Source organism: Papilio machaon, chromosome 23 (genome assembly GCF_912999745.1).
Source record: "Papilio machaon chromosome 23, ilPapMach1.1, whole genome shotgun sequence".
NCBI classification, from domain to species: domain Eukaryota; kingdom Metazoa; phylum Arthropoda; class Insecta; order Lepidoptera; family Papilionidae; genus Papilio; species Papilio machaon.
The window spans coordinates 352,671-363,979 of record NC_060008.1 but is presented as its reverse complement, the minus strand read 5'-3'; positions in this window follow the sequence as shown (position 1 = coordinate 363,979).

The window sequence follows — 11,309 nt, the reverse complement described above, 5'->3', positions numbered from 1 at the left end:
CTTCACCCGTGGTTGCGGCCGCATCATCTTCACAAACCAGGTTAGAACAAACCATTGAGGACATGGCGCGACAAATGTCAGAACTGAAGATGCAGGTCAGTACTATTCATTCGAAAATTGACGAGCGCTCTCGGCCACGTCATAAAGTTAGGTCACGTGAGCGGAGCCGTACGCCATCGAGAAGATCACAGTCATCCTACAGAAAGTTTCCTACCTGTTGGTATCACTCCAGGTTCGGCAGCCAGGCTAGACAATGCATTCAGCCTTGCGATTACAAGTCGGGAAACGCACCGGGCAGTCTGTAATGGCGACGGATGACTGTCCCACATTAACTACTGGTCGCCTATTTGTAATTGATAGCAGATCGAAAGTGCAATTCTTAGTGGACACAGGAAGTGACCTATGCGTTTTCCCCCGATCTGCACTCAAACAACAACGTGATAAATCTGATTATGTACTGTGGGCAGCTAATGGTTCTATTATTCATACGTATGGTTATGTACAACTTAATTTAAATTTAGGTCTACGTAGAGATTTCATGTGGCGATTTACTGTTGCTGACGTCACAAAAGCTATCATTGGTGTTGATTTCTTGTCACATTTTAATTTAATTGTTGATGTTAGAAATAAGAGATTAATAGATACTACAACAAAATTGTCAACGTTAGGTGTTTCTGAAAAATTATGTAGCCTAATATCTAGTGTAAAGGTCATGACTGGTGATTCAATTTTTTTCAAATTACTAGCTAATTTCCCAGAACTTACACGGCCAGCAGGCACCCATCGCACACCAACACATAAGACAGTTCATCACATACGTACCACACCAGGTCCACCGGTTTCCTGCACACCACGCAGACTTCCCCCAGAGAAGCTGAAGATCGCCAAGGCAGAATTCCAGGTAATGTTAGCTAATGGTATTGCTCGTCCATCCGAGTCAGCCTGGTCGTCACCACTACACCTCGCTCCGAAAAAGGATAATGGTTGGCGACCATGCGGCGATTATCGCTTGCTTAATGCGAGAACGATCCCGGATAGGTATCCTTTACGCCATATACACGATTTTGCCCATAGTTTATTCGGTTGTAAAATTTTCTCAACTATAGACCTAGTAAAGGCATATAATCAGATACCAGTATTTGAACAGGACATTCCCAAATGTGCTATAACCACACCATTTGGACTTTTTGAGTTTCCTTATATGAATTTTGGTCTTCGAAACGCTGGAGCCACCTTTCAGAGATTCGTTGATGAGTTGACACGTGGTCTAGATTTTTGTTTCCCATATCTCGACGACTTTCTCGTATTTTCGCATGATGAGACAGAGCACAAAGAACACCTTCGCCTCCTATTTAACAGGATGAAGGATTATGGCGTGCTGATCAACACTGCAAAGTGCGTTTTTGGAGCATCAGAGGTAACATTTCTAGGCTACTCCATCAACCAGCACGGCACGAAGCCCCTGGAAGGCAAAGTGCAAGCCATGAAAGATTTCCCCCTTCCTACAAATGCAAGGCAGCTTAGAAGGTTCCTGGGCATGATAAACTTTTATAGAAGGTTTATCCCCCACGCAGCCAAAATCCAAGCTCCCCTGAATGCATTGCTTAAAGGTTCAGTCAAAGCGTCACAGACAATACACATGGACAAAAACTCATTAAAAGCTTTCCAAGACTGTAAAGATAGCCTTTCTAATGCAGCCCTGTTAGCTCATCCAGACCCTACAGCAAAGTTAGGTCTTATCACTGATGCTTCGGATCTTGCTATTGCTGGTGTCTTACAGCAACTCGTAGATGGTAGTTGGCAACCTCTTGCCTTTTTCTCTCGTAAATTGAGCCCATCACAAACGAAATACTCACCATACGATAGAGAGCTTCTTGCTATTTATGAGAGTATTAAGTATTTTAGACATTGGCTAGAAGCAACACCGTTTACTATCTTCACAGATCATAAACCACTGTGTTTTGCATTCAGTGAAAGGAAGGCCAACTGCAGTCCACGACAATATAGGCATCTGAATTTTATTTCCCAGTTCTCGACCGATATTCAACACATCTCCGGAAAAGATAATGTCGTTGCTGACGCACTTTCCCGAATCGAGGAGGTTGAGGAGATAGTAAGACCCGTGGACCTCGAAGTGATTGCTAAAGCTCAGGACTCCGATTCTGAATTAGCAACATTTCTAGAACAAGAAAGTTCCCTGCATATTAAGAAATTAAATATACCTGGAAGTCGATTGCAGCTGTACTGCGATGTCAGCACAAAGACTCCCAGGCCTTTAGTACCCAGATCCTTACGCAAGCAAGTATTCGATAGCTTACACTCTCTTAGCCATCCCGGCGCTATCACAAGCGCGAAGCTTGTTGCTGACCGTTTCGTCTGGCCATTGATGAGAAAAGATTGTCGCGAATGGTCTAGGGCGTGTTTGTCATGTCAGCGCGCAAAGGTAAATCGACACGTTATGTCGCCTTTAGGCACACATGATTTACCTTCAGCGAGATTCAAATACGTTCATTTAGACCTTATCGGACCATTACCTCCATCAGCTGAGTTCCGTTACTGCTTGACAGCCGTCGATCGCTTCACGCGATGGTGCGAAGCTGTTCCCTTAACGGACATCACTGCAGAAACAGTGGCCAAAGCATTTTTGTCGTCATGGATAGCGAGATTCGGCTGTCCTACTGATATTGTGACAGACCGTGGTAGGCAATTTGAATCGGCACTTTTCGAACAACTTTCAAAATTCATATCTTGCAAACATCGTAAAACAACCAGCTACCACCCTCAATGTAACGGTCTTATTGAGAGGTTCCACCGGCAGTTAAAAGCAGCTATCATGTGTCACGAGGATAGTAGCTGGGTCGAAAGTTTGCCAATAGTTCTACTGGGTATAAGAAGCTCCTTCAAGGAAGATCTTCAATGTTCTTCCGCTGAACTTGTCTACGGAGAACCAATACGTCTGCCAGGTGAATTTTTTGGTCATAAAGCGGAGAATTGCACTACTGATATAGCAGATTTTACAGCGCGTATTCGTTCTTTTGCTAACAATTTGCAACCCGTACCAACTTCTCATCACAACACGAGCAAAATTTTCGTATTTAAAGATCTTTCAACTTGTTCCCATGTCTTTCTAAGAGAAGACGCGTTAAGAGGCGCTTTACAACCAGCTTACACAGGTCCCCATGAAGTTGTTGAGAAAGGCGACAAAGTTTATAAGATTAGAGTTAAGGGAAAAGTCTTACGAGTATCAGTAGACCGTTTAAAGCCAGCCTACATACTTGTATCCAACCAAGACCCTGGTTCATCTCCATTACCCATTCCTATTTCAGATGCTGTTCCACAATCTACTCCGACCGCAGTGACTACACGTTCTGGGCGAACAGTCCATTTTCCAGATTATTATCGCCCGTAGACACGGTCTCTGGGGGGGAGTGATGTGGCGGACATACACACACGAACACTCACACACACACGCACGCACACAGATACCCACACACATTCATTAATTTCTTACATAAAAAATAAAAAAAAATCAATTACTAATTTTGTATTTACAATTACAAAAAATTATAACTTTTTATTCTATATATTTTATTTGAAATATCAATAAAAAATAATAAGTAAATAACGATTCTAACGCCCTCTAGCCGACGCATTGAAAACGCTTCGCGTGAAGTTTGCATTAATTACCTGTCGTTGCGTCGGCTCAGGGGCATTCCAAAAAATCACACAGTCACGGCCATCCTTTGCGACAGTAAAAATCCCATAGATTTTTACTATACAGGCTAGTAACTACAACATAGTAACAATTTATTATATGATACTAGCTTTTACCCGCGACTCCGTCCGCGCGGAATAAAAAATATAAAACGGGGTAAAAATTATCCTATGTCCGTTTCCTGGTTCTAAGGTCCCACCAATTTTCAGTCAAATCGATTCAGCCGTTCTTGAGTTATAAATAGTGTAACTAACACGACTTTCTTTTATACATATAGATAAAAGATGTACAAATGCGACTAAACAGAAGAATTTGTTTATACGCACAAAACTCTGGAAGAAGAAATCAAAGAATAATACATATTATATTATCTGTCTTTTTCTTCATAAGGCCTATGGCGTTTAAAATATCAAGCTAAGACCTAGAGCTATTTACGGAAAAAATACAGAAACGAATTCTCGAACGAATCGAACGCTTGAAGTATCAGCGAGCGATGCATAATCGCCCTGAGTCCATCTGTACTAATTATTTTTTGAACACGATTGTGCTTCTACAAAACAGCTGAATTAATTTTCAGGAAATTTTATCTGCTTGATAGGTTCCAAGTTAAATTAACATTTACATCCGGTAGATGTCGCTGACAACCAACTGTTCGATTTTTTAAATAATTGCACGATAAGTTCTGTAGAAACTAGATGGCGCTGTTCTAAATTTTAATAAGAAATTCTTCAATGATGAGTTATTTCTTAAATTATATCTTGTACTGCTATCGAATTCAAATCTTACGTTCGACATCAAGAGCAGTATCAAAATATCTAGACCAAGGTTTATCAACCTTTTCATGGTCAGAGACCACTTTTATGTTATAATTCTAGTTGGCAGGTATTAAAATCATTCGTGAACTATATTATTTTGGGTTCTACGGACCACTGGTTGGGAACCATTGATCTTAATTAACCGTGGATTTCTGAGATCAAAAACCCCATTTAAAACATATTATCTCTGTTTTGTTTGTAATAACAGGAATGACGTAATGTTTAATACAGGTTTTGGTGTCGGAAACATACGGTAAGACAGTCACGTTAGAAAGTATAGGGTAAAGGGATGAGACTTCATATTACCACAAATTATGCCAAACAAAATGGATTAAGTTCGCGGCCCAAATCAATCCGTCATGTCTGCTCGTGTGGCATGTCTATTAAAAAAATGAAACAACCAATTCGTACACTATATATTTATTATAACTTACAGATTACATTTATTCGTTATTGCTTTATTTTATTAGTTTATTGTACTTATTAATAGTTTAGACGTGTTGATGTCACGTGATATGAGATGCAAATCTCACAACATCTTCGCCAAGATTACTCTTGTCTAAATTTAATAGAATAATAGACAACAATAGTGAAAAGAAGGAATTTGAATACAGATATAATATGTAAAGCTGATACTTGTGTTAATACATCTGTCTCTGTTTTTTTTTAAGATAATGTCAGAGATATGTATCAAGACAAGTTTCAAAGCAATCGAAACAAATAGAAACACTTTTATTTAACTTATTATGTAATAACTGAAATAAACTTAATAATAAATCAATAGATAAATAATGGAGAGTTCACAGTTTTTTTTAAATGATGTCCACAGTTTTTGATATATGTTTTTTTTTCTCGAATGCCTTAAATCTAGAAATTATCGAGCTTATCATTTAAAATATATTGATGATTTTTATATTAGGTTACATATATTTCTAATGTAGCTAATATCTCCACGCAATTATATGTAATGCCCTAAAATATTTCATCTTATTTAATAAATTGTCTTATGTGAATTTATACTATTACATAAAAGTCAACAAGAAGAATATAGATTTATTAATAAATTGTCTTTGTTAGCTTTTAAAATATCTATAATTCCAATAACAATATCACATACAATAACTACACAATATTTATTAATTATAACAATCAACAACCACCTAGATACATTCGATGATATTAAGTTAATTATTAGATATACTTCGCTTATAATTAATTCGTATGTTATTTAATAATTATATGCGATATGACAAGATGACAGATGCGATATACCAAGCAGTTAAATTTTTTTTTTTATGACAACTTAAAATAATGTCTTTTGTCTCAAACTTATTTGTAACATCTTTACTGTAAAAAAAAATGAATAGTATTTTTTGAAAATCTAATTTTTATAATCAATTATTTTTTTTCTAATTTTGTAAAGAAAAGGCAGAAATAATAACACCTAAGATAAGTAAAGAAAAATATAATAAAGAGAAAAAGTATTTTTGAATTGTAATCTGTTTGTCAAAGTTAATTTTTCTTGCATGAAATAAGCCCCCATTCGCACGGACGCTTTTCTAACGCGCGATAAAAAGCGTTTATATAAAACAAATGAACGTTTATATAGAACCGTTGGGAGAATTTATAGCATTCGTTGTTCGAGATCCTTCAATGCGATGTTAAGAAGCGCCCGTGTGAATAATTGCAAGTACATATGTGAGTCGTTTTGAAAAATGCGTTATCAAATGATTGAATAAAAATGTACTCACAAAAATATATGACATTATTTTATATTATTGTATTTTTCTTTTTTTTAATAATTGATTTTTCACATAGAGATAAATTGGAAAAATGATTATAGCAAGTTAACACTACAATATGAATTACGTATAGAGATAGGAAGATAGCATTTTAATCTAACTTATTCTTCGTTTAGTGCCATCGTCCGTTGTAACCGATTCAGCGTTTTTAAAGAGACTTAAAAGTAGTCAACAGTTTTAAAACACCGCTATGAAATACATTTCTAGACAACAAATAATCTTTATTATCTAAAGGGTAAAATCTAACGAAACTTTGGATTATAAATTTGTAAAAGGTATATCAAAAACAGTGACGTCACACGAACTACCACACCCAGCTGATACCTGCGCACCGTCACAACTCTACTAAAAAACTTTATTTTTTTAAATAATTATAGAGTAATTCACTAAAGCCAAATAAGTAAAAAAATAAGTATTTAAAACAGAGTTCCACAATTTTTTTCTCGTATACCCCTTTTAATATTTTACCGGGTTACTGCATATATTTTTGTTTCAACTCGTGAACCCTTTACTTCTCACTAGTATCCATCATCGATGGATCATCCGAGGATCCAAGAGGGTCCTTGATCGCTTTGAGAATTTGAGTTTAAATAAAAAAAAGACATGATATATCCCAAAGAGTGTTTGTTCGCATCGATTTCAGACTAATTTCCGCAAACTTTGCTCAGTATCTAAAGAAAAATAAGTTAATTATTTTGTTTTAATCCAACCAATTTTGATATTAAAAATTAAGGTAACTTAAAGAAACACTTAAATTAAGTAGTAAATAAGTAATTAAGTCACTAAATTAAACTTCAAAAGCTACGATTTTACAGAATAAATATATTATATCTAATAAGAAAAAAAAAATACGCTTTGGACAATCGTATTTAACGTGAAATATCAATGAATGCCACGATATTGTCTGTGTCCCTGTACATCGCGTGTTAACAACAAGCCAGAGACGGATCACTTTCAACTAACGGAGTAATCTCTAACGCTCAGACCGATCTACTCGCGGACGGTATCTAGAAGCGAGAAAATTATTATACGAAAAAAAGTAATCCTATAATAAAATAGAGCATCATACAACTTAGCTTATATATTAAGGAAAATCAACCTTATAATACCTAATATTAAAGTTATTTATTTATTAACTCTTAAAAATCAAAGACACAAAAAAAAAAGATACAATACTAATAACATGCGCGATAAACTTGACATCTGAGGTCGATAACGTCCTATTGATACAAAGCTTCTTTACAAAATAATTGATCAGTTGTCAGAAGCAAATTTATGTTTACTTAACTTTACATACACACAGTTAACTTGTATAACTTATTGTGAAAACTTTTACGTGATACATTTTTTTTTATTTGCATGTGAATTTTGTTCTACGTGTCATGTTATTGTGCACGCGTAATATTTTGTGTGTATTTATTATACTAAAGTATTTTTAAATTTCCCCTTTTTTAGAGTAAAAAAAAACGTAAAGAAATATTAAGAAAATATTACAATAATCGTGATCGTTTTCCGCCATATTGGTTCCTTAATAAACTTCAATCATCCGTCAAAACCAAGTGATATTTTTCTAGTGAGTTGTGACAAACCAATAGACACATTTAAAGCGAGAATATCAGAGATTTTATAATCACAACATTTATATCGATTCTAAGACGTATTTTTAGCTGACTTATCTAAAAAAGAAGATTATCAATTCTCCTGCATTTTTTGTGTTACACGTAACTCCATTTATGGTGCTCCGATTTTGATATTTCTTTTTTTAATCGAAAGGTACTGCTTGTAGTTATGTCCCATTTTATTTATTAATTTTTAAACTCCCTAGAAGATTAGTAGATTTTATATAAATCCTATGAATGGAACTTTTCTTCTTAAATTGACAAGAAAATACGTCAGAATCGAGACTACGTAGATTAAAAATTGGAGTATCTTGTTGTAATACTAGTATTTACATTGTTATTGATAATTTTAAGATTACATTTTACAACAACACAATGATATCACAAACAAACAATTATCCATATCAGAGAAATCACACGAAAGATATAGAACAATTGCTTATACAAGTGAACGTGAAATTTCAACACATTTGTATAAAAACATACTGTCTGTTAGTCAATGATAGGAATGACAATTTGTTGGAACGAAGTTCCTTATCGCGCGTTGTGAAAGGGGGCTAGACGGAAAAAATTCTTACGAAAAGTTGTCACGACACTTTTTGTTATAGTATGTTAACGACGAATGAGCGCTACTTCACCATGGCAACGACGTGACAATATATAACGAAAATTCATAGAAAGAAAATGTACTTCTTGTGAAGACTTAAGTTTTTTATTCATAGAATAAACATTGGTTCCTTCACTAATTAATCGAAAGGAACTTCGTTCCATCCGGGTGTCCCTTGACACCTCTCAAGTTTTTTTTTTATACGAGTGTTTTGACAGTTGAAACAGCAAACTAGTTGTATACTTCATGTTGTTGTTAGTTGCTGTTGTCTTTTGTTGCACAATGTAAATACAGTATCATCTAGATCTAGATTTTGATATCAATGTATATAAATACAATTTGGAAATACATAATATACTTTAGTAATTATAAAGATCACATCGATAGCCATACAAGCTAGTACAGATAGACAAACTAGATGCGCACGTGAATATACATGTAAAATTTTATCCTAACTTACAACAGATAACACTCAGATAATTGTATTGTCTAAAGTACACATTTCAGTTTATTTTAATGTAAATATATCTAGCGAAGATTAATGTTAAAGATATATATGAAAAAATAACTATAGCATAGTTTATCCGATATGTGAGGCAGTAAATCTAGGCCACATAACATTGGTACATGCATTTGCTGTTGCAAATATTTATAACCAGAAGTTAAAGATTATAGAAGCCAACACGTAGTTGGCCTAGCACGAAAATTGAGATAAGCGTCTTCGTAACATCATCGACTAAATATGTCTAACTGCAAAAATTTTACCTGAAATTTCAATAATCTCTGATATCATCTTAAAAGAAAAATTAAATTGACTAGTTCTGACATTATTCATAGCTTCTTAGCTTTGGTGTCGGACCTCTAATTTGTCATCTTTCGCTTCCTAACCTTGTGTTATAAGGAAAGGATGGAAAGGGGCAGTGGATTTGACGAAGGAAATGACGCATAGGAAGGGGAAATATTTTAATATCCCCCTCCTCCATTGATTAAAGGCAACGCAACTACAATTACAGATGTATATGTGCAGCAAATCGTGTGGCCGCTTGTTCGTTTACAATATAAAAATATATAAAAAGCATGTTCCTATACCAGATTTGACACTTCTCGTTGAGATATTATATTTATTTTGTGGTTCTAGATTTATTTTTTGTTATCTGATTAATAAGATTTTTGATAAATATTTGCAACAACAATATTATAAGCAGTGATACGCGTGAGATATATTTTTCGCTTAGAAACACCTTAAATATAATAGCTATGGTAGACAAAATTCAACTTTCAAATATAGTTGTTATAAATCTTCAACAACAATTAAATAGCTTCATCAAAATACGACATTAAAACAGTTTTGTTAACGATAACTTCATATATAGGTACAAGTTATATATAAAATGTATTTATTGAAGTCACAGAACCAGAAAAAATAATAATTAGCAAAGCGAATAATTATTAAAAATTACACATATTTCTTATTTTAACATTTACCGTAGGTTTCTGAGACTAAAATATCTGTCTAAAATTTCCCTAGCTTTGACAAAAAGAGATAACAATATGTTTTAAACTAGGATTTTTTTGTCTCAGAAACTGACAGTTAAAGATATTAAGTTAAATACAATAAATTGACAGCTTTTATATTTAGACGCGTCTTAAAATGCTAATTTATAAGAAAAATCAGCAAAAATAACAGCGAAAAGTTATAGGATAAGTGGCAGTTAGAGGTATATAAGCTTTTCATTAAATCTTAGATATATTTGAAATATTTTGACTAAAGGGACACCTTTTAATGATATATTTTAGTTTTTATGTATTATATTTAATCTAATATTTTAATTTATTTTATATAACTTAATATCGAGAACATATTTTGATCACAAACATTGGTACAGATGAAAATATAACTATTATTGTTGGTTTTGACTAATAAATAAAATATAATAAGAGTACCTCGAGGTTCTTATTTGAGTCTAATTTATATGAAATATTTTCTCTCATTTTCACTATATTATATGTTTTTAGTTGTAAATATATATCGTAAATTATATAATATTTTCTATTTTTTACGGCGTGACGATTATGAAATAATATGCGCAAAATGGAACCATAACTTTTAAGTAGAAGTATTAAGACTTTACATCTAAGTAAAGATTTGTTTTTTTATATTTATTTGAGAGCAAATAAAAAGTTTTTCCACGTCTGTAGTGTTGTATACTGCGAGATGTTTTGTTAGATTTTTTATTTAGCTTATTTTAAAAAGTAAATAACATTTGAAGAAATTATTATAAACCTACTCGTATCAATTCTACCGACATTTTATATAAACTTCGTTGGATATTATTTGTCTTTGATTTATAACTTTTTTATAAATATAACACACCTTTTACTTTAATAACTAACAAGTTGTAACAATCGTAATGGCAAATTATATATTATTATTGCCGTTTTTTTATTGCCAATGCTATTTGATAAAACACTTTCCCAAGTCAATAATCAATAACGGTTTTGGTTGAGTACGTTTCGAAATTTAAAAAAGTGTGGTTATTTTCAAACCGTTCGATATTAAATTTCGAAACATACAATCCCTTATCACATCTTGGACCCCAGATATAATTTCATTGTCAATAGCAGCGTTTATAACTAAAGCGTTCAAAAATATATTCATTTCTCTGTTCTAAGTGTTTGGGCAACATAACAATCTTAGACTATGGATAAACAAAACTCCTTTTTAAAGGATAACAAGCTACAACAATTGTT